This window comes from Schistocerca serialis, chromosome 6 (genome assembly GCF_023864345.2).
Source record: "Schistocerca serialis cubense isolate TAMUIC-IGC-003099 chromosome 6, iqSchSeri2.2, whole genome shotgun sequence".
NCBI classification, from domain to species: Eukaryota; Metazoa; Arthropoda; class Insecta; order Orthoptera; family Acrididae; genus Schistocerca; species Schistocerca serialis.
The window spans coordinates 54,032,002-54,059,545 of NC_064643.1; positions in this window are offsets into that span (position 1 = coordinate 54,032,002).

Consider the following 27,544-nt stretch of genomic DNA (forward strand, 5'->3'; position numbering starts at 1 on the left):
AGGACACAAATGGTCATGATTGAAATGAACAAGTCTATATCTAATCTGTAACATCCGGCCATACAAGCCATATAAAACAGATGGTCATTATTCAAGATTAGTATATTTGACCTGAAATGGTCTAGAACCAAGTCAAAAACTAATGCACGTGCCTGATTGAGCTTCTTGGCGAAGTTATGGTTATGAGTTACAGAAAACACCAAAGTAGGGAATAAGGTGGCGGCAATGGGGTACTGAATTTGCCTTCATGGCAGTGATCCCCACACATACTGTAAGAACTGTGTGTGGAGCACTGACATCATAATTCGGGCCTGGTGACCACTGCCATTGAACTTAGGGAATGACAGCGGATTTATGTTTAAAGCGAAAGTGTGACATGGCGAAAATCGCTCCAGTCAATACCCTTAAAAACTGTTGCCCGACATAGGTCAATTATGCTCAAACCTAAAGTGTGACTTGGCCAACATCGCTCCGGTCAACATACTTAAAATAATTGACCGACATAGGTCAATATGTACTTAAAGAACTAGTCTAAATTATGGGAGGATGACGGGAAATGGTTAAATTGTGATTTGATGAGCAACGTTCCAAGGACACCTTTAAACGTCATTGAGTAAGATAAATTCAAACTGATCCGGCGAGTCTGACCCAAAACTTCGCATCCAGAAGATTGTGGCAAGGTGACGTTACCCTCTCGTGATACTTACATGGATATGACTGCCATTAATTATGTTAATAAAAAGTTGTGTATGACTAGGTGATGGCATCACTGCTATCATATACACATAGTATTGACCACAATCGGTCATATTGAAGAATTATGTGGTAGCACCAATAATCTGTAATGGGCTAGCGACTAGGTGATCGTCAATCCGGTTACAACACGTACATGCTGTTGGCCGACGAAATTATTATCTTCTAATTAAATGAAGTGTTGAAACGGTTCTTAACTCTAGAATGTGCATACCGAATATCGATTGACAATTGTGTGCATGTTCAAGGTGGTGATTTTAATCCCACCCTCCACCCCAAAGATTAGCTGCCGCATCATTCACCTTCTACGGAGCCGTGATTGTCATCTGCATATGGCCGGTGCAGAAAGCATAAGATGATCGAAGCTGTGCCATTCACAGTGATGGGGTAGTGGGGGTACATCCAGTGGAAAGCGGCCAACCACGGTTTTTGCAGGCCATTCTGATTCCCCCTCATCATCCACCCAGGGTACAGAAGTAGCACCAGTGCATTGTCCAGAGGTGTAACCATCCGGACGCCACTGCATATTGCTTGTTATCAGAGGGTCTAGGAACTGGAGGCGAAAGCGTCACAGGCTGTGGAGGACAAACTGCTGAGGTAGGCGGGAAGGCAACAGCAGGCCTTTCGCTATCGATGCGTCGTCCCATGCGGCCATCCTAAGGAGACAGTCGTCAGATGGCGTATGACTACGTTTCCTGTGCTTCTTCCATGACCTCTGTTTCCGAACATATTGTTCCGTATCGGAGTAGGATCGGCTGCCATACGATGCCGCCTCAACTGGGAGGAAATCAGAGGTTTGTACGACGCTCGAGATGTGCATCGCTACTGTAACATCGGTTCTCGGGTGCTAATCGGAGTCCGAGGGAGTCGTTTTCGGCGGAGGTGATTAGAGGGAATCTGAAGAGACGTCATCGCGTCAGGGTTCTCGCAACGATGACGGATAGGAGGCAATCTGGGCTGGTGCGTCCAACACCTCGCAACAGCGGCATAGGTGGCACACGGCACTGTATATGTCACAGGTGGTGCAACGTATCCCACCGACGTCTAAATTAGGCGTCTGTCGAGGCAGTCCGGCCGGACGTGGGCCTCGTGGCCGCAGCCCGCTCAGGTTCGCGGCTGACGATCGCTCCATGCCGCCATTCATCAAATAGGAAGGCATGTGTTTCGTGAGTTCAGGTCTCAAATGATGTCTGTGATGAGACCGACGACGTTTCAAAGGTCGAAAGACAGAGATGGCTCCGTCTTGCGGTTTCTCAAAAAGATTTCGAAAACAGGCAGAGTACAGAGGCCAAACTCTGGGTGATCTACCGAAACATCTCCTACCTGGGCACCAGGGTGTTTAAATTTCAGGCTCTGGGTAAAACGTCCCACAATATCAGCGCAAATGTCTTCGGTCCGCAGTTCGATGTACACGAGGCTGCTCACGATGAAGAAGTGAATTCCTTCAACATCTTGAGGTACACGCGCTCGACGTCGTGCATGTTCCACTCGAAAGGAGATCTGTGCGGTCGAACTGCGCTACGGTACTGCAGATCGAGACGTGACACTGCACGCTAACGAGTAGGCGGCAGCACGCCCGCGGACCGCTGCGCCTCGCGTCACGGCTGTCAGCCGACTGCTCGCTCAGCCAGCGAGCCACACATCCAAGTTACAAAGAGTGTTGTTACCGGAGCGCATCTGATTCGAAGCAGGCGGCCAAACCCCTCACGCGTTAGAGCCGTTGCTCAGATTTTCTCAGTGTCTGGAGTGGGGACCTATCTGCGTCACCCCAAGCTGTATCTGGCGTAGGTAGGAATCTTAGCTCTCAGTAAAATTAGTATAATTTCTTGTGTGGTTGTGGAATCATTCCCAACGCAATGAGCATACCATGGCGTTTCCTTGGGCACGACGAACTACTCCTGGTCTTCATTTGTTAAGGATTAGGCAGCGGGCACTAAATTCGACAAAGGACATATTCACGTAGCGCATTCGCCTCCGCGCCAGTTTCTTATATTAGTTTTGGGACGTGTACCAGCTTTTCCCAAAATTAAACACTAACCTGAATATAGCTGAATGGTTGTCAGTCGGAATAGCGTGGGAAGATGGTTCCATCCGGCTGCAATCTCAAAACCTCGTGGAATAACTTGATTTCTTCTCTGTGTATGGGACTTGCAACAGCTCAGAGCGGTCCTGATAGAAAATTAATGGAAGTCATCAAGGGGAGAATGTTCATAAGTGAACGCTCTTGGATATGATCATCAGACACCATGCCTAAACACCCTCGTCCTCTACTCCCGACACTTACCAACACGAAATCAGATTGTATGGTGAAATGGAAGTTTCTGTAGCGGTATATTTTAAGTGCGTTGTATCTAACAAGGAAGCCCTTGAGTGTGCGGCCGCAAAAGGGCAATGACGTTTCCGGCATTCGACGCCCCATATATTTTCTACCATACAACCACAATATGGGCTGCCAATGGCAACAAGGGGCGGGACAGGAAGTATCCAATGGTGAGCACAGCACGTGGCTGTGGAGCTTAGTTGAACTGCTTAGTCGACGAATAACTCACAGCAGTGCTACAGTGCTAGTGGCGTTGATAGAAAGTAGTGCCATGGCAACGCTAAGCAAAGCAAACACTGCATTATATCTGCAACAACAGCTGCCGAAGGTGACATTTCGTCAGAAAGGAACCCAAGGAATTTCGCAAATAAGATAGAAGTGACAGATGAAATATTAGCGTTTCTGCAAGATGAGTCAGTGGAATGTGTGGTGTAGTATTTGCTCGACTGTGCGGGCAATGAAGACGGTGAGCACATTGAGACTATGCCTGCTTCACAGGTAAAAGTGATACTGAAACAGATGTCTAGCCATATAGTTCATCATCGTTGTCGGACAGGGAGGCACAAGTCCAGTGAAACGTAGTGAAGTACAATCCTTGTCCAAGGAGTGGGTGCTAAACGTAGTTATGAACAAGGACGATCATCAGTAGCACAGCAAAAGAAAATATTATGAACAGATTTATAATAAGTCCGCAGTAATATGACAGTTTAATACAGACGAGTATTCAAGGGAGAACGAGGCACGTTGTTACAAAAACTGGTGTTTGCGCGTTTCAAGGATTCTCTTTATAATTTACAGGGTGTGCACGATAGAGACCTACTACGTTATGCATATCAAATTGCGAGGGCGCAGATTGCAATCGTTTCAAGGGAAGCGGTGGATGGTTGCATAACTACAGAATTGGAAGGCGGAAGATAACAAAATTTTAAACAAAGCGTCAACCTGACGATGCACTGTAAACTGCGGATTCGACCCCAAAATTTGTAGATGAGATAAACACATTTATCCCATTGTTCAGTAAGGAATTTGTTATCAACTCCGACCAATCGGAATTTGAAGAGGAAATGCATATGACAGGAATCCTGGAACTTGGAGGTATCAAGAGAGTTGTATCAAGATCAATTGACATCAATGCCTTAACTCAATCGTATATAATTGTGCCGACTGTAAATCGGCATGGCGCGTTGGCTTGAAATGCATTTACTGAGCTGCGAGAAGTTTGAGTGCTCTGTCCTCTACAATTCTTTCTCTTGTGCCTAATCTAGCAAGAGCAGTAGGGAATATTTACGTCACAGCAAGCAAGAGTGAGAAAATGGGTGTAAGAGAACTACAAGTATGGGCGCTGCATTTGGCCAATAGCTGGTCAAGATAACTTGCTTTTGCTTGATTCCTGGATTGCGTATAAAAACCGTACCTGAAAAGTGTGCGACATTGCAGTTCATACCACACGGAATCTCTGGACAAAATCAGCCTCTGAGTGTTCTTATTTTCCGTTTCTGTATGACATATAATCGCACTATCTGCAGCTATACCTTAAAGGATAAGCTCCACGACAGACTGTTTCACATTCGGTTGCACGACATCACATTCCATCAGTTGTCATCACCCCGTTACACCGATGGATTCCTTAAACATAGGTATCTAGTTGAACGGCATGCTCGGTTTGTGACTCCCAAGGAGTTCGCCTTCGGTCCTGATGATGTGAACCTTTGTGATCACTATGGCGCAACAGTTTTCATTCGGTGTTCATGACTAAAATTAATGGTTTGTTTTCAACATTTCTTGAATGTCGACAACGTCCATTTTGTCAAGTGTAATACATACAGCCCAAAGAAGGTTCATCTCTGTACCTCCCGGACACTCTTATTCTGTCGCCCTCATGATACACATGGTGAGTCATTAGCAGTTAATATTTTTCCTGTCACCATTGTTAAACCAACACTTTCAAATAAGTCTTACTAAACACCTCGCACTCAGGGGCTGCCTTGTAAATAATAATTGAAGAGTGTGGATCTGAAAATGTGTAAATATAATCATTCGACATGCGTTACCACGTTGTACTGCATCTCGTACACAAGTAATAAATTTTGAAATGGAGAGGTACTGCAGAAAAAGTTGATAAGGGATTAAATTTGTGACTAGTCCTTGCCAGAATAACAGATTTGATCGGTGATACACTTATTAACATATCCTAGCCAAATAGGTGAGAAAATTTAGGCTGTACACTAATATTCTAATATGTACCATATATGAGGTAGAGGACATTTCTTTTAAGATTTTTGTTCTGATTTGGCGATATCTCTACCAGTTGCTCCTGACAGCAGCGTAAAATCAAAGTGTATTAGAGGCCACCGTTGGGTGTGAGCTGTACGAGCAAACAAACTTTGAGTTCCGTCTCCGGATATTTGCGGCACAAGCTCACAGACCTCGGCAGGCGTGTGGAGAATGCCGTTGTCTACGTGTTTCGGCCGGCACAGCGAATTACAGTACGTGCCGATTATTGAGGCAGCCACACGTTTGACCATTGCTCGCCACTACTTTCTACCATCTTCTGGGCAGCATATGAATTCCATCGCGGAAGATCTGGGCATCTTTTAAGAATATGCATAAATCGATCCAGTTTTGCAATTGCACGTCAGCAAGGACGTGTGCCACTGATCGAAGAAGTTATGGTCGCAAGTATGTACTGACGTGTTTTGCAACATGGTGTAGAGCATTGTCATTCATGGCGCTATTCACGCCTGTCATTGCATTGTGGCCGTTTATCTATGAGTTATCGACTCAAACGCTCAATTTATTTCGAATAACGATCTTCTGTGCGTGTTCCGTCGGTTTCTTCAGCTTCGAGAACATTTTCCCTTCCACCGTCATGCCGGTCTCCGGCGTCAAAAATCACGGTTATTCAAGCGTTGAAATCATTCTCTGCACGTTCTTTCACTAATAGGTGTCTCACCATAGGTCTCATCCAGCATTCTATGAGAATCAAGTTAAAACTCCTGCAAATGAGTTGGATTCGTAAATTGATATACTCAATGGAGAATAACTAAATGATGCAATCACAAATAAGCTAATATTTTCATGGCTCAAGATTATTCTGTGACACTTACCACCTACCGCCTACCATCTACCACCTGCACCAGCACTTACCGCTATAGCCATCTATTGTAAAACGAGGGAAGCAAAGTTGCATAACCAATAGGTCTATGAGTTTCCACTAGACGTAATGATACACCAAAAAGTTATATCACTCTGATAAATCACTTGAAATCAGTCATGCGTCATGTAAAACCCTGGAACTTACTTCAAAATGCCTTTAAATTACATAAATGTAGTCAGTAATGCCTGCTTCACAACTGACTATGTTGAGTTCCTAGTAATGCTCCATGTCATAAAATTGATTTATCCACAGATTCCACTTTTGTCTGAGATGAAAAATCGTTTCCGCCGTATCTCTAAATACTGAGAAGTTTAAGCAATTCACATACACTGAAGCGACAAAGAAACTGGTATAGGCATGCGTATTCAAATACAGAAATATCTAAACAGGCAGAATACGCCGCTGCTGTCGGCAACGCCTGTATAAGACAAGTACTTGGCACAGTTGTTAGATCAGTTACTGCTGCTGCAATGGTAGATTATCAAGATTTCAGTGGTGTTGAAGTGGTGTTCTAATCGGAGCACGAGTGATGGGACACTGCATCCCCGAGGTAGCAATGAAGTGGGGATTATCTCGTACGACCATTTCACGAATATGCCGTGAATATCAGAAATCCGGTAAAACATCAAATCTCCGACACCGCTGCGGTCGAAGAAAGATCCTGGAAGAACGGGACCAACAACGATTGAAGGGAATCGTTCAACATGTGCAACCCTTCTGTAAATTTTCTGGGCTATCAACAAGTGTCAGAATGCGAACCATTTAACATCATCCATATGAGCTTTCGGAGCCGGAAACCCACTCATGTACCCTTGCTGACTGCATGACAAAAAGCTTTACACCTCGCCTGGGCCCATCAACACTGTCATTGGACTGTTGATAACTGGAAACATGTTGCCTGGTCGGACGAGTCTCACTTCTATTTGTACTGAGAGGATGGAGGTGTACGGGTATGGAGACGCCACCTTGAATCCATGGAGCCTGCATGTAAGCAGGGGACTGCTCAAGCTGGAGGAGACTCTGTAATGATGTAGGGAGTGTGCAGCTTTAGTGCTATGGGATCCCTGATTCGTCTAGATACGACTCTGACAGGTGACACGTATGCAAGCATCATGTCTGACCACCTGCATCCATTCATGTCCATTGTGCATTCCGACGCACGTGGGCAATTTCAGCAGGACAATGCGACACCCCACATGCCCAGAATTGCTACAGAGTAGCTCCAGGAACAATCCCCTGAGTTAAAACACTTCCTCTGGCCACCAAACTCCACAGATACGAGCATTATTGAGCATATTTGGGACGCCTTGCAGCGTGTTGTTCACAAGAGATCTCCAGCCCCTCGTACTCTTACGGATTTATGGACAGCCCTGCAGGATTCATGGTGTCAGTTCCTTCGAGTATCTCGTCAGTGGAACATCGCTTCTTAGCGGTTGGTGATTTCACTGTGCTCCAATGATTTGTATTTCGGTGAAATGTAGTGTAGAGTTATGTCAAGCACTTTAGGCGCCCTTCAATCGTCACAAAAAAGTAAAGCAGCTTTCCATCGACATTGAAAGATTTTGCTTATCTACATTTCCAATTTTTGATCGAGTGCGAAGACGACATATAACTACAATGGCAGAACATGTACTTCACATGAAACAACTAGAGACATGGCCTATTAATCGTAGGGGTCGGCAGATCACGTAGCAAAACCATGTAAACATGACGGGTGTCATATTAGCTAACATTAGAACAGAGTAAGATACGAATGGTGGTTAGTCAGGATGTTCAAAGGAAACTGGGCAATTACTATTTCGTCCCTCCATTGTTAATAAAAATACTATGGCAAACAGGCAGCACAATAAAAAAAATGGGAAATTTGAAGTACTGTTAGTAACTAATGTGTGACGTCTAAAGCACAACTGTGAAGTCCCTAATTAATTGCCACGATGCTTATTGCACTTCTAAATTGTTTTATGACTGCACAATATATATGTAACAAGCAGCTGATATTTCACCCCCAGATGAGAGTATAAATAAGGTAAACCTGAACAAATACCACTTTAGAGAGGAAGGGAGAAGATAATAACACACCCACACCCACACAGACGCAGACATAAACACACACACACACATATTGTTTACATAAAGTGTCACAATATTAGTTTCGCGTTTAAAATGTAGATTAAAAAATGCAGAAGGTGGAAATGCAATATTTCTGTGTCTAAAACGTATATCATAAAATGTTGCAAGATTTTCAGTAATATACCACTTTACCAAGCATTATTTCAGGGAGGAAGGAGATAATATATCATCCTCTTCGCCAGAAAAATATAATTGAATATACGCTGGTTAATACTGCCCTTTATTGCATTTAATCTAGGCCTTGTCGAGGTCATGTACAAAAACAAAAAAACAAAAAAACAAAAAAATTCCGAGGAAGGCAGCACCATTTACTTATCGGAGTTATGGTGCCCATGCCCCCTAAAACGATTATAGACTTTTTTGCGTAGGCAGCTACGTACTAAATAAAACCAAAATCTAATCGTAATGCTCCGAAATACGAGATGTAGAAACACACAACATAGTCAAATAGAAATAACTTATCAAGTACAATTTTACAAGGGAAGAAGATGTGTTGATGAGATCATGATTGTGTTGTAACAATTAAACTATATATTTTCGTAATACCCAAATATAAGTTGATAATGCTCGGAATACGAGATATAAACAAGACGAAAGACAATTTCACAAAAGTTTCCACATGCAGAGAAAAACTTCGATATGTATTTGCACGCAGATCTCTCATCAAGAAGGTCTATTCGATCGTTGCACCAAAATAGACTAATTTAACAAAAAGGAAATGATTTTCAGTACACAAAAACACACATGCTGTCTATCGGAATACGCAAATACACTCCTGGAAATTGAAATAAGAACACCGTGAATTCATTGTCCCAGGAAGGGGAAACTTTATTGACACATTCCTGGGGTCAGATACATCACATGATCACACTGACAGAACCACAGGCACATAGACACAGGCAACAGAGCATGCACAATGTCGGCACTAGTACAGTGTATATCCACCTTTCGCAGCAATGCAGGCTGCTATTCTCCCATGGAGACGATCGTAGAGATGCTGGATGTAGTCCTGTGGAACGGCTTGCCATGCCATTTCCACCTGGCGCCTCAGTTGGACCAGCGTTCGTGCTGGACGTGCAGACCGCGTGAGACGACGCTTCATCCAGTCCCAAACATGCTCAATGGGGGACAGATCCGGAGATCTTGCTGGCCAGGGTAGTTGACTTACACCTTCTAGAGCACGTTGGGTGGCACAGGATACATGCGGACGTGCATTGTCCTGTTGGAACAGCAAGTTCCCTTGCCGGTCTAGGAATGGTAGAACGATGGGTTCGATGACGGTTTGGATGTACCGTGCACTATTCAGTGTCCCCTCGACGATCACCAGTGGTGTACGGCCAGTGTAGGAGATCGCTCCCCACACCATGATGCCGGGTGTTGGCCCTGTGTGCCTCGGTCGTATGCAGTCCTGATTGTGGCGCTCACCTGCACGGCGCCAAACACGCATACGACCATCATTGGCACCAAGGCAGAAGCGACTCTCATCGCTGAAGACGACACGTCTCCATTCGTCCCTCCATTCACGCCTGTCGCGACACCACTGGAGGCGGGCTGCACGATGTTGGGGCGTGAGCGGAAGACGGCCTAACGGTGTGCGGGACCGTAGCCCAGCTTCATGGAGACGGTTGCGAATGGTCCTCGCCGATACCCCAGGAGCAACAGTGTCCCTAATTTGCTGGGAAGTGGCGGTGCGGTCCCCTACGGCACTGCGTAGGATCCTACGGTCTTGGCGTGCATCCGTGCGTCGCTGCGGTCCGGTCCCAGGTCGACGGGCACGTGCACCTTCCGCCGACCACTGGCGACAACATCGATGTACTGTGGAGACCTCACGCCCCACGTGTTGAGCAATTCGGCGGTACGTCCACCCGGCCTCCCGCATGCCCACTATACGCCCTCGCTCAAAGTCCGTCAACTGCACATACGGTTCACGTCCACGCTGTCGCGGCATGCTACCAGTGTTAAAGACTGCGATGGAGCTCCGTATGCCACGGCAAACTGGCTGACACTGACGGCGGCGGTGCACAAATGCTGCGCAGCTAGCGCCATTCGACGGCTAACACCGCGGTTCCTGGTGTGTCCGCTGTGCCGTGCGTGTGATCATTGCTTGTACAGCCCTCTCGCATTGTCCGGAGCAAGTATGGTGGGTCTGACACACCGGTGTCAATGTGTTCTTTTTTCCATTTCCAGGAGTGTACAATTACAATTATAGATCTCAAACCACAACTGAAAATTCTTTGCTCCAAAATAAGTCTACATTATATCTTAAAATATTTAAATTTTCATGAAAAAAACATATGTTCCACTACTATGATAACTTAATTGTCCTATCAGATTTTTTTTTTAAAAAATAGAATGCCTTTATGTTGGCACTTGTAATAAAAACTTGTAAATTAAGTGTATAAAACTTATAAACTAAGTATAACCAGAGCTTGGCATGTGTACCTCATTCTGTAAGGGATAACGGATCTTCGGATTAAAGGTTTCCATTATCAAAACTGTCTGCATTGCTAATCAAAATAAACATAGTTTGCTTATTGTCACTACTGATACAGCTTATAGGTTATTCAGTCTTTGAACCATGCAATAAAGAAACCAAAATACATAAAAATTTCTTCTATAACATTACAGAGCACACATGGGTGTATAAGTACTGAGCTAATGTGTCGACGAAAATTACTAAAGGTTGTTCCTCCCTACATCTGGTCAGTGGATTTTGTTGACATATAACGTGTTACGAGCTTCCCTGTTGCCTTTTGTGTTTGGTCAGAGGAGTCCATTCCTAACCTAAAAATGATTTTGGGCGGTTATGTTTCTACCTGATGTTGTGACCTTTGTCGATCAAGAGTGAAGGCAGCTGTTCGAGCTTCTTGAATAGCTCCACAAAGATCTCGAGATGCAGTGCACTGTGCATGTTCATTGTGTGCGTATATAGTGGAGCATTTCTGAATTGACCTTTTTTCCGTCTGCATATCTTAAAAAAAAACACACACACACACAATAAAAGCAGTAAGTTCGAAAATGAGCAACTGCGACATCTGACTCCGACACTGGACACCATCCAGTAAGTGCTTCACTGCCACTGGTCGTGGGTGGTGACGTGCTGATATCCTGGCTAGCTGTCCACGGACGATCGAGTTGTCGGGTGGTGAGAACACAGAAATGTTTCCGCGGTTTTTGTAAGTGGCTCTTGTCAGGACTGTGTATTTACACTGCGCTGATGATGCCCAGTCGCAATAGAGGCTGTAACTTTGGTATACAAAACGAACAGGAAGACGCAGTCACATATTAAGTACGTCTACTGAAGATAAAGATGGCCGTGGAGGCGAACAACCGCTATTTGTCGGTATGGCTTTGACTCGGTGTTGTACTCGTAAGCTCGTACGCGACGCAGCCCAGATGCCTTCAGTAACCAGCAGGTGACCCACAACCGCGCCGTCTCCTGTATTCCACGAAAGCCTCGCCACTTGCAGGTCCCACCGTATCGACTGCTAGTATCGCGTAAAGCGGCGCAGCGCTCCGTGTACTTTTACCAGCGGCACAGGGGAGGTTCCTGTGGAAACAGTGAACGACAACACGGCAGCCACGTACACACACAGCCACCAGCAGCTTCGCTCTGCCACTCTGGACACAACACAGTGCAAACAGCGCTGCCCGCCCAGCCGCAGGGCGGGGGCAGCGAACCCCCCCTTCCTTTGTTTGCCCTCTCCATAAAATCGAGCACACAACCGCCGCAGGGAGCCACATCTCATCAGCCGCCATGACGCACACACGCCTCACCACACGCCCAGGGCTGCTTGCAGACCCAAACAAATTTTATTCCAGAGGTACACTAGCATTTTGTGTTTTATGTTCCTTATACATTCAGGAGTCCTGACGAAAGGAAACTCGTTGTTATTATTATTAAAACAGTTATTTTGTTAAGCAAACATTTCAATCAATAATGTGAGTGCCGGCCGGAGTGGCCGAGTGGTTCTAGGCGCTACGGTCGCGGGTTCGAATCCTGCCTCGGACATGGATGTGTGCGATGTCCTTAGGTTAGTTAGGTTTAAGTAATTCTAAGTTCTAAGTGACTGATGACCTCAGAAGTTAAATCCCGTAGTGCTGAGAGCCATTTGAACCATTTTTTGAGTAATGTGTGTGTGTCAACAGGTGTACAGCAGACATAATAAAAGGACACATCGAAGTTCACATACTTCTACACAGATAACAACAAGAAGTGTGTACTTTTACTAATTGCCAATTCAAAAATAGAAGACTCTCTTATAAAATGTTTTATCGTATGTAATGTTACGAAATCGACGTTTCGCATGGCGATCTTCCTCTCATTTTGAATATTTGACAATCGCGAAAGACATGACAAGAGAATGCATAACTTAAATGCCGAATACAAAGATGGTTACGTTATTTAATAAAGAAGAAAGAAGTTGTCCTACACAGTGTAAACATTAATAGAACCAACAAACTGCAGGAACGGATTCCTGACCGGAAGTGGAGAAAAAAACATCATATGAACATGTGTCCGAAAATGCATCGTTGCCACGGTAAATGGCGCTGACCACGTCCCGTGTATTGCTTGTTTGTTGCAGGCTGTGTGAGTGACGCGACGTACTGTAGGCAGTAGAATGGTCAGGTATTTACGTCGAGAAGAAGCCGAGATGGCGTTTGTGTGAGGCCAAGTAAATGGAAATGGTCGAGGGGCAGCACGGTTATATCAAAATGTACACTCACAGACTCCACACCACATCACAAAACATTTCAACCCCTTTTGGTGAAGGACAGCAAACACTCGTCCTTTCCTTTCAGGCTTTATTAAAGCAAATCTGGAGTTCGGATAGTACCTAGCCATTATAATGCCAAAAAATACAAGAAGTACATAGTCAGGCGATAGTATAAAAATTTACAACTCGTGGCACTACATATCGCTTCTACACTGGATGTTGTTTGCTCTTCTATCAGAGTTCATTCAAGAGTACTTAACAATGAAGGTAGGCTTCGCGGAGAACACATCGGTTGGCTATATGGCGCCCTCTATAAAAACTACATAATACGTAACATTCATAGAAAATCAGTTGTGGTCAAATTTGCATAGAAATAACACAAAATGATATACTAGTAAAATTATTTACTTTGCTGTTTGACTTACTGCCACATTTAACAGTAAACACAGAAGATGTAAAATATGACAGAAGCACTCGTTGTGACCCAATTGTTTTGTTATTCTTGAAAACAAATAGGTAACTTCAGACTGCTAAAAATTAAAAAAAAGCGTAAAACCGTAGGAGGTACATGATGTATGCTGCGACTATTAGAACTGAGTTAATTTAAATATTTTATCTTTTGTACTACTTTTCCGTTTACATAATCATCGCGACAAAGTATGTGATTCATTTTATTTACTGGAAAGTTCATAGATGGTTCCAAATGTCAGCAAGATGGACAGTTAGTGTGACTTCCCGTTTCGTTTCGGTTGTAGAGATTACTATCTCCGTGTCATTTCAAACAGACTGTAATTATAAATACAACAAAGTCAATTACTGAATTGATCTTATTAACAGTTTACATGCATCTACACCAATGTAACATGGAAAAGCCCTGTAGGTTCAATATCACATCCATCGTGCTCGTACAGTATTATGTTAATGGCTGCTACATACTGGCGAGAAGGCAGGAGTTTTTTGGGGCGTTTGTGTCCTTTCAGACAGACTGACGTGTAGGGAGGCAGAGGACTGCGAGTACACCACATCTGGAGGACTAGGTTCTACACGATATTGAGAGAAAACATTGTAAAAGATCCAGGCAACTGGCCCGTCAACGTGTTGTAAGCCAAAGCACGATTATGCGTATCCTGAAATAAAACCGCTACTATCCCTGTCACCTGCGACGGGTGCAAGGATTATCAGCAGCGGATTTCCCTCTACGGGAAGGATTTTGTCGACGGCTTTTGCACCAGACCATCACAGCTATGGGATTTCTGTCCTAAGTCCTCTTCACCGACGGGCAAACTTTACCAGAATTGGCATCATCAATCTGCATAATCGTCGTCCGTGGGTTGCAGACAATCCTCAGAAAATGGTTGAGGCGTCTCATCAGCATCGGTTTAGTATCATTGTGTGGCCCGGGATTCCTAACGACCACATACTTGGACCGGTTGTTATCCCACAACGCCTTGACAGAGGAACATACGTGGTGTAAGTAGCGTGAATAAAAGGACGCTATGTGCAAGAAGCATGAAGCGCCCTTTGAATGTATCCTGATAGTTAAAAGAGCCACGCGCACTTTGAATAAGAATATGCTATTTGACACTGAAATCAATATAAAAGATAGGGTCGCCACCAGCTCTAGCCACACGACAAAGAAGAGGTAGCACTGAGTCGGAAAATTACTTAATTTATTAATAAGAAAAACTCACAAAGGAACATTCATTGTAAAGTCATTGATAAAGAATGGGATGTAGTTATTAATATGATCCAGGCATTCTTCCCGTGAATCAAATATTGAGTAAAGTAAATAGGGCGTGAACACCATGTGTAAGTGCAGCCTACAGCAAGATTCGTGAAAACACGATCTATTCCAGAGCATTTGTTTCAGATAAAAAAAGGGACACTAATCACTACACCTGTGCACATGGAAACGCTATAGGTGGGCCAACAAGGAAAACTACAAGGTAAATGGCGAAGGTAACGGCGACGTAACATCGGTACACAAGATACGATTGAAGGCAAAATTATTTATTCCTTAAAACATTGATGTAGTGCATCTATAGACTGCTGTTGCATGCTAACTATGTACAATTGCTTGTGAAATACTATACGTTTCATAACAGACTCGCGTGCCCACTCTGTCCGCGGAGACAATTTCTATGGACCGTGACCAAATTTTAATCACATGAGACAAAGAAAATTCACAAATACACAAAAATTACCCAGATCCGGAAAAGATTAGAAGCATACACACACAGTTGTAGGCACATAAACATTCACACTGAACCGAGGGCACTTCAACATATGCAACTCCTTTGTGCTGCGTTCCTCTCACGGATCAAAGTCAAGACTGCATTGGGAATCAAACTGAAAGTCTACAAAAGCCTTGCATTCCCTGCTGCAACCCAGCAAGTAAATCTTTATAAGACGAAATTCGAGGCCAAAAGCTAAAGGCTCCCCTCTCTATGTGACAACGCTCCACGCGTTCAGTCCAACTCACCCTTCTTCGACTGGAGCACAGCTGTGTACCCTTCCCGTACCGGCGGCAGACTGCCTCCCGCTTCTCCAGCCTCTTCCACGCTCCGCGTGGACCGGAAAACCCCAGGATGCCATTTCCGCCACCAACCTAACGCAGGTGGATTTCTCACAAGTAGCGGAAACCTCTTTGCCGACTTGACCACTACGAGAGTTGGCAATGAAAGGTGGCTACAGGACCCTTTCAGTGGATATCCTGCAGAATAACTTGCCTGGCTGCTCGATAACGTGCCTTAGACAGCACGAGAGATTACGTGATTTCTGCATGACGGAGCACCACCACACTTCCGCCTTACAGTTCGCCGACACCTCAACAACATCTTCCACGGACGTTGTATAGGATGCAGAGAGCCCGTAGCATGGCCTGCTAGACCACCTTCTGGTTTTTTACCTCTGAGGCCACCAGAAAAGAGTTGTGCATGCTGTGCAAGTTTCTTCCGTGCAGACTCTTCAAGAGCATGTTCACGACGCCTGCGACGCTATTCGCAGAGAGACAGGAACGTGCGAAAGAGTATGCAATCCATGAAGCGACCTGTGAGGCCACTTTGAATGTTTGTTGTGATATGGATGCGATACAGCTCCGTAGTGTGTTCCGAAAAAATTTCCTGTCGTTGCACGCATACCGTTCATTTCCGGACACATATTCATGGAAGGTTTTTTCTTCCATTTCGAGTCCCTGCAGTTTTTCTTTTTTGTTAATGTTCACCCTATATAAATGGCCAGTAATGCCTCCGAACGATGTGTGTGAAATTCTTCCTGTCTACATACACTGGTGCCCAAAATTAAAGCAACAAACCGGAATTTTGGAAGGCTACGTTTATTTTGCCACAAAACACTATAAACAGGTGATAGCAAAGTAGAAACAATGTAAAGAATATAGAACGTAAACAGCAATATACATAACGGTACACAAAGATATTCTATTTGCAGACACATTTCTGTAACTGGTTAATGTGCTCAGTGTGGAGTGTGACTACCTTTGGCAGCAATACCGGCCTGACAACGACGGGGCAATCCGTGAACGATATTGTCAACACCATGTTGAGGCAATAACGCCCATTCTTCCCGGAGAGGTGCTCGAAAGTCTTGGAGAGTTATTGGTTCATGCTGACATGATGCAACCTATCTCCCTAGTGCATCCCAGACAAGCTCTATGGGATTCAAATCGGGCCACGTCGGCAACGTCGTGCGTGCAATATCTGCGATTTCCAAGAAAACATCAACCGCTCTTGCTCTATGAGGTCGATCATTATCGTCCATCAACACGAAGTCTGGGCCCACACCACCTAGAGACAACCGCACATAGACGTTCCCTTCTGTGAAGACGCATCAGAGGTACACATAACAGCAGGTCTGCAACAATAAAGGCCAGACTGCCAAAGCATTTTGTACAACGTTTGTCTCGGTACAACACGTCCAGTGGATGCTGCGAGGTCAGATGCCAGGTGTCGTGCAGTACTAAGGAGGTACTGCCGTGCCTTTACATCTAAATAAAGCACTCTTTCTGATGTCACACGTGGTCGGTTCTGCCCTGCTCTTTGCGGTACTGTTTCGGTCTCTGCAAACTGTTATCACTTCCGAGAAACAACAGAACGATTCACATTAAACCTCGCCAGTTTGCTACTGTTCTGCTTCCATTCTTCTTACCGCGCTGCACCGCAGAGAGTGCCGTGGACGTCTTGTTTGTACCAGACTGCACTGCCGGTGCCTGTATGAAGAGTGATTGTGGATGTGAGACTACCCGGCAAACACTACCACGTTTGATAGATGCCCTTACGTCATCGTTCATGTTGTTGCCCGTTCGCTGGAATGCCATTTTCCGTGCAGAACACGGTCCTACGAACTTCTGTTGACAGTTTGTGTAATTGTACGGTAAATTAGACACAGAACGAGGAAATAGTGGTTCGTTGCTTTAATTTTGGACACCACTGTATTTGCAGCACTCTGCCGCTAGAGGGGTCCGAATAGTAGCGTGTAACATGGCAGCGTGTGACGTAACTAACTTAGTGCGAGAGAAACAAAGTTTTTAAGTCGAAAAGTTGGTCCACGCACGGAGCGCTCTCCTGTTCTCACAAGACAATGCCAGATGACACACGATCGTTGCGACATCTGCAACATCCGGACACCTTGCGTGTTCACTGTCACACAGTCCCGACTAGGCCCATCCGATCTTCATTCGTTTCCAAAACTTGAAGAGCACGTGCAACGACTTCACTTTGATAGTGATGAAGATGTGCACGCAAAGGCGACGTTGTGGCTCCATCCACGATGTCAGACTTTCTACACTGAGGGTTACCAACAAACTGGTCTCCTTCTAACGTTCTGCGTGGTGTCTGTTTGTTCTATATCGCGACTCCCTACCACTTTCGCGCAACGACGCTCTGAGCGTGTTTTTTAGGGAACTGACTAGTTTGAACCTGGGACCTGTTGCTGGTAAGGAGACGTCAGACCACACATGACATGTAGAATTCAGAAGAGTTCAGTGAGACTAGCGATGATATAACCAAATACTTAATGATTTCAGCGTCAGCTCCACTGCACTCCCTGTAAAAGAATCTTAATACTAACTAAATTTAGTGGAAGGGGTTCAAGGCTTTCCTATTTTTAGTTAGCTGGTAAAATAACGTCGAAAAAGCAGTAAAGTTTACCATTGGATACTTTATTCTACTCACAAAACCTTGTTTATAAATTGCACTATTCATAAAAGGAAATGTTTTATTACCGGATGGTAAAAACCAACTGCGTTCAACAAAAATGTGAACGAATATTCCCTGAATGGGTTTCCAAGTTCTACAATGGATCGAAGGATGACCTATGACATATCACATCTATAATCTAGGTTTAAATTAAGTTTCACAAAAGAGAAAACTATCAAAATGGTCTACAGTCACCCTCAATTATCTTTAATTACTTATCTAACTTGTCGTAAATTACAGTGGCTGATGTGACTTCTCAATAACTATATAACAGAAAAATCATCGCGTTTCAGATTTTTACTTAAAGTGGCAAATGTGAACACCATGAGCTTTAATTGACGATCGACACTACTATTACGCAAAAAGGGGTGTAACAGATGAGACTTCTGCTGTTCTGAGTGAAGCTTTATGCGCTGTTATGCGGCATCGCGTGCGTTCATTACCTTGTCGGTGTTCCTCAGGGGGCGGCGGCCGGCGCAGCTCCGCTCACCTCGCCGTCTTGGAAGCAACTCTCTCCTAACTTCTCCTTACTACAATTTACCAAAGTTAGTGTAAAAAAAAACTATCTGGCTGTGTTTTCATCTGTCCAATCAGGGTCTCAATGTTAACCTTAAGCTCTGCCTACAAAAATTCTGTCTTTCCAATGAGAAACGTTATACTTTTCGTGGTGGGGCAATGTTTTTTAAAGTTTGCAACGTAACAGAGACACGAAAAAGTCTCACACTAAAACTTGCAGCTGGTGTGGTCTTTTTAGCGTTATCATAAGATCTATACTGTTCTTATGGAGGGCTCTATCTTTTAAAATGGGCTGGGGGGTGGTCCTGACGTAACATAGGCGCGAGAAAGTCTCACGCTAAAACTTGCGGGTGGTGTAGCCATTTTTGTGTTATCGCAAGATCTATACTGTTCTTCTGGAGGGCTCTAGCTTTTAACATTGGCTGGGGTGTGTTCCTGACGTAACAGAGACGCAAAAAAGTCTCACACTAAAACTTGTGGGTGGTGTAGTCCTAGCGGTTAGCTGGCGACGTGGGTGTCCGTCCGTCCCTTATCATTGGGCCTTCCAGCTTAACACGGTTCTGCTCTCGGCTTCTGTTCTCGTTTCTCCCCTCGGAACTGCGTCTGTCTCACGGTGGGAAGGTATGACATGCATTTAGGCATTCTTGTGTTAGTCTGTGGTATTCCATTTGCTCACTCGTTACTCGTATTACTTTGGTTAATTTAATGTCACGATTTATTCGGAGCTATGTGACATACTACTGGATTTGCTTATCATGTCAGGGTTTTCATGGAAGGTGTTGGATTTGCCTGACACCTTACCTATCACCACCCTTCGAACTTAATTTTTGTACTGAAGTTAGGCAATGATTGAATTGTTGCCTAAGCCAGTCAAAAATTATTCCGTTATCTAAATTTTGTTGCTTACTGTTCAGCCACGTTATTCTGGTTCTATGCTAGTTTGTGTAACTAATTTATATTTTTATATTCTTCCACATTATTCTCAAAAATGACAAGAGAAGAATAATTTTATACTATTATTAATTTTTAATTATTATCTTCCTTTGTTTAAGTATGAAGTTTGTTTTTTAAGAAGTTTGTGATCGAAAATGAGGAGTCTTTCACATCGATTTTCTTAGAAATATATTTTTTTATAAATGTAGTAATTAAGTATGACCTATTCCTAATTCGTTTTCTAAATCTCATGTACAAGTAAGATGTTTTTGTTTCTAGACACTCATTTCAACATTGTTACACTAAAAAATAGGAATTATTTCCAAGAATTGCTTTTACAAAGAAATATACATACACAAGTATTGATGTATTATCCTAACAAATGGTACAAATGTTAAAACAAAGGGAAAACAACCAACAAGATAATTTTTTATTCTTTGTTTTTATAAGAAGAATATAAGTAAAATATAGTTATTCTTTTATTTTTATCAGGAGAAAAGAGGTGGCATATAATTTTAGTGTTTATTATGCCTTACTTTTGTTCTTTATATACTGTCTATTTCAGAACTAATGACTTATTTTTATCGATAGTCTATTTATTACTTAAGTCCATAGTCAATGACTATTGTTTTGTAGTTTATTAGCTGTCTGGTGTGCTTAACTTATTTAGTTTTTCACACGTTTCTTTTGCACAATTCCTACATCACGTAATTTGATTTCACACATTCACACAATCCTATGAATGTTTAAGCATGAGGTTGGTGAATGTTTTTGCACGAAGGTGATGGACTTGACCGAGATGGATGTGGACAAGTATTTGATGTACAGCTTCGTTTGTCGTTCCTTGTTGGCTTTGCAAGTGTGTGTTGCTGTTGTGGAGGTCCCATAATGGAATGGAACTGTGAGTGCAAAATCTCGTGGTTTACTGGCTTTGTATGCATGAAAGTCATCGTTATGTGTCGCTGAAAGCGGTCGTTTTTCGTTTTAATACTTCACAGACGACTAGTTTACAATAGGAAAGGGATTTGGGAAGGTATGTTGTCTATTCTTCACCCATATTCTTTCTTGGTCTCAATCTTGCGAATCTTCAACTTCTGTTCTTCCTGCTTTTTCTCTGCTTCTTACTTGATTCTTGGTTCTTCTCTGGGCAGGATACGGAAATATTTATTGATAACTAGTCGCTTTGAAGTTCTCCTCCTAGTAACAGTTTGATAAATGGTTTGGACATGTCGTTTCTACTTTGCGGACGTTTTCTTCAGTTTTGCGCATCAGCGTGCTGTTTAATAGCAGTAGTGTGACTTTTACACATTTTTTTTTGCCAGTCGTGGCTTGCCCAAGCAGTCTTCTCGTCAGGCCGTTTTTTGCTCGCTCCATTCATTCGGGGCGCTCAGAGACCCTTCCGCCATTCGGCGTCCCGTCGCGTCTCTGCAGGGCTCTGCCTGTGTGCAGCTCTGTGTTCCATCCCAGCAGGGTTCTGCCTAGCGGGCAGATTTATTGCCCACTCTACGAGGGCCCTCTGTTGGTCTCGCTGTCCTTTCCCTTCTCTCGATGCTTCTGCCTTGTAGTAATCGTGTCTTGCTAATTACATCCATTTCTTTCTTCATATTTCTCACGTTGCAACTTGTGGGTCATTGCATATGGTCTTTGCTGGAGTTTTTACAATGGTTCTTACAAAAAGTTTTACTTCTATTCATCTAACAGATGCCTAGTACCTACATTGTTTTACGCCTTCTTAAAAAGCTTTACAAATTTCGGCGCCCTTTCCGTGTTACAATTCTAAGATATTTTGAGTCTTAACTTCTAAAAGAATCCTCAAATTCGTTTTTTGTTTTTGTGTAGTGTCGTGGTGTATAGCAGTTTAGTATTTCATGCTGTTAGACTATCTACACTTTAGCCCTTCACCTTAATCCATGGTACTATTGGTGTTTTTTTGTTTTTGTTTTTATTGAAACTACTTTCTTTTTCCCACCTTCCTCTCTTCATTCTTCTTTCTCCTGACAATCTTATCTGCAACATAATCTTGAAATATTGTGCTGATTATTTACCAGTAATAAAATTAATCTTCAAACTTTTTGATATGGCTCACATGGTGAAGTCATAAGGTTTTGCCTGTTTTTGGGCTCATTAGTTCCACAGCATTATCATGAGCAATTCGGCTAATTGTGACAGCTCCTTTGTATGAAGCATAAAACTTACATATTTTTTGTTCCTGTTTGCTGGAGAGATGGTGTGTTTTTACAAATACTTTCTGGCCTACTGAGAATGTTCTTTTAATTGCTGTTCTGTCTCCTCTTTCTTTTCTTTTAATGGCTGCCTTTCTGATGTTGGAGAGTGCTGTTGCTATGACTTGTTTGTGCTGTCTACGTGGTACAATAGGAAATCTAACATTTTCTCTGGTTATGTTTGGGGGTTCAATATTTTTAAGTACAGTAACTGGAGGTAGTAGTGTAGTGCTATGTGGCATTTCATTTATTACTTCTTGAAAATCTTTAAGGTATATATCGCAAGTGTTGTGTCTTTTGCATGCATATAATCAGCATAAAGTGTCTATGTCCTTAATAGATCGTTCTGCTGGATTTACGCTAGGTTCGTACTTAGATATGTAGATGGGTTTTATTTTGTGTTGTTTTAACGTGTTCTGCCATTGCACTGATTTGTATTGTGGGCCATTATCCGAAATTATTCGTTCCACTCGACCTACTTGTCTGAGAAAATCTTGTCTGAATGCTTTACTTATAGTAAGACCTGTTGCCCGTTTTAAAGGTGTCAAGGTGACATATTTAGAAGTAAGTTCCAAACCGACAAATATGAAAATATATCCATTTTTGTGCGTGGGAGGGGCCCCATCAAATCTGTTGCATCTATTTGTTTTAATCTTTTAGTGATTATTGGAAACATAGGTGGTTTGGTTTGGAAAGTGACGTGTTTAGCCCTCAAACATTTTATGCATTTGACTAATACTGTTCTAATTTGTCTTTCCATATTAGGAAAATTGCTTGTTTGTTTTATTTTTAAAAAGCATTTCTTTGGTCCAAAGTGGCCATTACTTAAATGTGTATACCATATGTACTTATTAATTAGTTCATCTGGGATATAAATTAACCATTCATTCGTTGCAATATTTCGTCTAAAAAATAAAACATTGTTTTTTACGAGGTAGTGGTGTCGAATGTCTGGAAAATCCTTACTTCTCCACTTGTATTTGATTCCTAGTATTTCGGGATCCTTGTCGTATTCTTTGCCTATGTTTTTCAATGCTGTCGTAATGTAGTTTTCGAAAGATACTTGTTTCATATAGTACATTGCAAACTGGTCTTCTGCTGCTTCCAAACCTATGTTATTGGATGCACCCTGTGGACATCGTGATAAAGCATCTGTTAATACATTCCCTGGTCCTGGTATGTGTGTAATAGTGAAGTCAAATTCTTGTAGTATTAACAGCCATCTGGCAAACCTCCCATGAGTTAGTTTGGTGGATAACAGAAATTCTGATGCTTTGTGGTCAGTGTGTACTTTTGTTTTTCTTCCGAACAGGAAGTATCGAAAACGTTGGAAGCCCCATACAATGGCCAATGCTTCCAGCTCCGTGAATGAATAGTTTTTCTCGCTTTTTGTGAGCACCCGACTGGCAAATGCAATTGTTCTATATGATCTTAGCCCTGCCTGTTCGTATTCTTGGAATAAAACAACTCCTAAACCTATTTTCGCGCTATCAGTGGCCATACAAAAATTTTGTGTTAGATCAGGATATGCTAAAATCGGAGCTGTTGTTAGTGCGTTTTTCACTTTTAAAAATTCTTCATTGGCTTGTTGATCCCATACCCATGGCGTGTTTTTCCCAGTCAATGCACATAGGCGTGGTGTTGCGAGAGAGTCGATCCAAATAAATTTTTTATAGAATCCGGTGAGACCTTATTACATGGAGTACAGAATTCTTTGATTGCCGTTAGTTTTTCTGGCTCGGGCATTACCTCTTTCTCGGAAATTATGTGTCCTACAAATTTGACCTCTCGCCTTCCAAATTTGGATTTTGTTATATTTACTGTGACCCCATGCTCTTTCATGATCTGTAAAAACTGATTTAATGTGTCGTTGTCATGTTCCCAAGAGGGTTCTGCTATAATCACGTAATCAACATAACAAGTAATTTCTTGTAAAATTTCAGGACTGAGCATAGTATTAAATCCCCTAATAAACGCTGCTGATGATATGTTTAAACCAAATGGCAATCATTTAAACTAGTAACATCTACCGAATACGATAAATGCTGTAAATTTTCTACGTTCTGGGGCCAATTCTATTTGCCAGAAACTACTCCGTAAATCAATTGATGAAAATATTTCAGCACTGTGGAAGTTTTGTATCAATTCCTCTCATTTTTCTGGGCGATCTGTCTCAGTGATTATGATTGTGTTTATCTGTCTGGAATCAAGCACTAACCTGATGCTCCCATCTCGTTTTTGTACAATATGGAGCGGGCTGTTACATGTGGAGGTAGCTGGTTCAATAATATCGTCATCTAACATTTTAGATATCTCCTGGAATACTTTATTCCTGTAGCTTAATGGGATTGTATAGGGTGGCACTCTAAATGGTTTGTGCTGTTTTACTTCAAACTTGTACTGAAAGTGTTTAATACTGCCAGTCTTAGGTAAAAATACCTCTGCTTTTATCTCGTAAAATACCCTCTAATTCTCTTTTACTGTGTTCCGAAATACCTTGAATTTTTTTCAATTTTTCGTCGATTTCTTTATGGACTTCTAACATGAGTTGAGGCGATTCCTCCTTTTGTGCGTACCATTCTAATTCTTCATCCTCTTTATCTCGCATCATTCTTAATTGTTTGTTTACAACTGGTATTTCTTCTAATTTTAGCTTTTGCTCAAAGAGAAGTGTGACATTCCCGAATGTTACGCTACCTTTCCCCATATCTATTATCGCTCGTCTGTCATTTAAAAAATCTGCACCTATAAACAAATCTACAGTTGGTTTAGGTATAATCACGAAGTTGGCTTCGATCTTTTTACCTTGACACGAAAGAACTATCCTTGTTTGTCTCGTAACTTCCGCAGCATTGTTTCTAATAGGACCTCTTACTTTAATCTTTCGTGTTTTCAGAACTGGCAATTCCTCATTGGCCCTACACAGCATGAATAAATTTTCTGAGATCGCAGTCAGTTCACTTCCGCTATCAATTACAATATTGTTCTTCTTTTTCTTGCATCAACGAATCCTCCACTGAATTATACATGAGTCTTTTTAGGAATTTCCCTTGTGAATTCGAACTTCCTGTGGGATAAGCTTCGACTGCTGCTTCTCTCTCTTTTATTTCCTCTTCTCTATTTCTTCCTTCATTTACGCTTTCTTCAACATCCTCTACTTTTTCCTCATCCTCGTCTATCTTCTCCTTCTTCGTCGCTACTTCCAGATAATCGCATCTAAATGCTCTAATTATCGCTTCATAACTTCCTTCATTATATACGTTGGGCTGTGTGCCCACTCGTAACTTATTTTCAACTTCTGTCGACTGCGCATTATCCTCATTGAATTCGCTTTCCCTGGTTTCCATCTCAAATAGCTCTGCAATACTCATTACTTCGTCCTTTCCTCCCACATTCGTTGTGCATGCCTCTGGTAATTCATCTTCCTCGTCAGTATTCTCCCAATTAATTTCGTCCCAACACGATATTGTTATTTTCTTGTCTTCGTTTTCATCTGGTCCCTGCGGATTTGTTTCTTCCTTCTTATCTTCTCCTGATAAGATTTTTACTTCTCTGTTCAAGGTGCTGCAATTGTCCTGGGTCGGTGCGTCATTCTCTTTGGCATGGGCGCTTAGCTGTCAACTCGAACGTTTATCGGCGTTTGGTGGTCTTACCTCCACCTCTTCTACCTGTATTCTCTTTTCTTGTTCAGCTTGTTGATAGTGGTTTCTTTGTTGATAATTTGTCGGTCTATTGGTTCTCCAGTACCCGTTCCGGTTGTCGTTATTCCCTCTGTAGTAGTTGTTGCCGTTCCTGGGTGAATTATAGTTATTGCCATATTCTCTTCTAAATCCATAATCGGTTCTTTGTTGAAATCTATTGTCGTTTCTGGGTGCGAAGTTATCACATGGTTCGTAATTATTGTTTCTTCGTACTGTGTCTTGTGGATTCCACTGCTTTTTGCTTTCGTTTTCACGTGCGCGTCGTCTTTTTCTTGCGTCATCTTCCGAAAATATGAACTCTAGTTCCCTTAGAATACCTTTAAATGCTTCGACGTCATTGCCTCCGCGACCTACTAATGATTGCTGGTATTTCAATGGTAGCTTCATCGCGCATAATTTAATCAACTCTCCGTCACTGTATGGTACATCTAAGCATTGATTTTTCTTTGCCATTAATTCGAAAAATTTCACGGGACTCTTCTCTCCTGAATTTTCAAAATATGGGTTCTGTAATAATTCGTACTTCACTCTGTTCTGTGCTTCGCTGGACCAATATCGTGAGAGAAGCTTCTTTCTGAAATCTTCGTACGATCGGCATGTCGCTGCAACATTCTGCATGGTTTCTGCGACTGTTCCTGACATGTGTGCACATATAAAGTCTAATTTGTGTGCTAGCGTCCAGTGTTCTGGTAATCCTACTCGGAATTGATCAATAAAAGTTCATGGATGTAATGAGTTTCCTTCTCGAAAGTGTTGAAATTTTCTGACTGTGAGGAAATGATCGTTGTCGTACTTCGTCATGGTTCCATATGAAATTCGCGATTCTTCGCCACTTTTGTTTCTGATCATTTCTCCCGTCGTTCTTTCCGGTTGTGGTAGATCCATTGGATATTGTCCACTGTAACTTTCGCCTACCCTTGCGTAGTATCATCGGAGTGGTACGCAATAATTTTCTTCCATCGGTTGTGAACGTGTAGTTGAATGCATTGCACTGTACTCTTCGCGACCTGGCTTTCCATTGTCACGTATTAGTTCGGAATCTTGTCTGGCTAACCTTGCTGCTTCATTGCACGATCAAAACTGTCTTGAAACATACATTTGTGGTTCCGCATGTGTTTGTGATGACGTTTCTTCATCAAGAATTTCGAAACGTGTTTGTTCCTGTGCAGGCTGTCTGATTTCACGTATGTTACTTTCCGCCTGTGATTGGAATCGCAAATGCGTAACATCTTCGTTAATTGCTTGTTTTTCCGGTGCTGTTACAGATACGGATGTGGTTGCAGACTCTGTGCTTGTTCGATCCTGTTCACTACGCTCTTCAATGGTTTGCAACAACTCTGTTCGCAATTTCTGAAATTGTCGCTTTGTTTGCGCTTCTATTTTGACTATGCGGTTATCATATCTTTTCAGCGCTGCTTTTGTGATACGTTTGTGTAACACACTGTTTTCAACAACTTTACGCGCTGTACCGGCTGCTTGTCTACTAATTACGTTTATCCGTTTCTCTAGTTTCTTGACTTCTCCCTGGGTGTTGTTACGTAATGTTTTGATCTCGTCCTGAATGTCATTACGCAATGTTTGTACGTCCGCTTGTACCTTGTCAATGTCTGTTCTCAATTGATTGTGACCTGTTATTAAGTTTCCTATCGCTTCTCGAGATTCTTTTGCCTCGTCTTCAATATGACTTAGGTGTAACTGAATTTTTTTGTTTTGTTCTTTAATCTCACGCATTTGTCTTGCGGTTTCTGCATTCTGAATTTGAATTTGGATCGCTATTTCTTTATTTTGCCTTGTCATGGTTTCCGTAATTTGTTGTAATAATTCTGCCAGATTGGTGGGTCCTATTGCGTTTTCTTCCGACGTCCTACGCTCTGTGTTTTC